Genomic DNA, 1,496 nt, shown 5'->3' on the forward strand with positions numbered 1-1,496 from the left:
AAAAAAAAAAAAAGATGATCAAACTTTTGGAGGCGGGCTGCTGGCGGTCCCCGGAGACAGAGCAAGGCCGGGCGAGGGCGCGCGGAGGGCGGTAGAAGCTGCCTCCCCGCCGGCCTGGGGGAGGAGAGGAAAAGGAAGGATTTGGGGGAAATGAAGGCGATTTAAAGTCTCGGCCCGCGGTGGCTCTCCACCTTCTCTCCTCCCCGCGCCGGGCCGCCCTCTGCTGCCCCCTGCTGCCCCCTGCCGGCCACAGCCGGGGACACAGCCTCCGCTCGCCCACGGCTGTCCCGCGGGGACACCCCACCCCCCAGCCCCCTTGTAAAGATGGGGAAACTGAGATTCACAGAGAGGAGAGGGTCGGCCAAGACTGTACAGCAGGATGTTCGCAGTTCGGAGATTCAGGACCTCTTTGTGAGACTGGGAGTCCCTGAGTTGGAGGCAAAGATAGAGGAGGTAAGGGGACATGCTACTGCTGAAAGGAATCCGAAGTTCCAAGGAGTTCCAGGGATAAATCTGGGACCAGGGCTCGGTGTCCTGACTCCCATGAAAACAGCAACCAGTGTCCCACCACACACACACACACACACACACACACACAGACACACACCTATTTTCGTCTCAGATTCACAGCATCCTGGAGAGCGGACTTTCCTGGGCACGTAGTGGGTGGGTTTGTTAAATGCTGGTCACCTCTCTTTCCCCAGTCTTCCCTGGTGGCTCAGACCGTAAAGCGTCTGCCTACAATGCGGGATCTCTCTCTGTACGCGGTAAGAAACGCGAGTTTAACCTACCTCCCCACCTCAGCGTAGACCAAAGTCTCACTCAGACCACCCCCAACCCCCCGCCGCCGGAGCGCAGAAATGCACACCTTGAAGACGCCCCAAACACCCGGCAAATTCGCACACTCCCAGGTCCAGTCCGAACCCTGGCATTAGAAGCCCCTCCGCCTCCGCCTCCACCTCCAACGGCTTGTTCACATTCCCACACATTTCTACACTCGCTCCAAGTTCAGACACACACTCACTCACATGCAAGCGCAGCTACGCACTCCTTCTGGGCTCACAGGCACCCACCCTGGGGTGTCTGGAATCGAGCGCACACCCAGACTCTACACACGCAGATGCATGCACATTAGTGCTTACGTGCGCGTAAATGCACACTAGCCTAGTCAGATCCTCCCAACGTACACAGCCGCGTGCATACGTCTCATACATACCTTCACGTGCGCACACACCCAACGTAACAGCCCAAGTGCACACACACGCGCCCTACCCCACCTGCACAGAGCTTTCCGTTAGTGCCCACTGCACGCGGAGGGCACACACTCACTCCTCGCACATGCACCTCCTCCCCACTCGCGCGTATCTTTACGCACACACACACCCGTATCCCTAGCGCTCCAGGAACCCAGGGGCACTTACTGGATCCCTAGGTGCGAGGCTGAACGGTCGGTCCTTCCTCGGGCGCCTAACGGCATTTGTATTCATGGGTCCCCG

This window comes from Bison bison, unplaced genomic scaffold, assembly GCF_000754665.1.
Source record: "Bison bison bison isolate TAMUID 2011002044 unplaced genomic scaffold, Bison_UMD1.0 scf7180017864039, whole genome shotgun sequence".
Classification (NCBI taxonomy): Eukaryota; Metazoa; Chordata; class Mammalia; order Artiodactyla; family Bovidae; genus Bison; species Bison bison.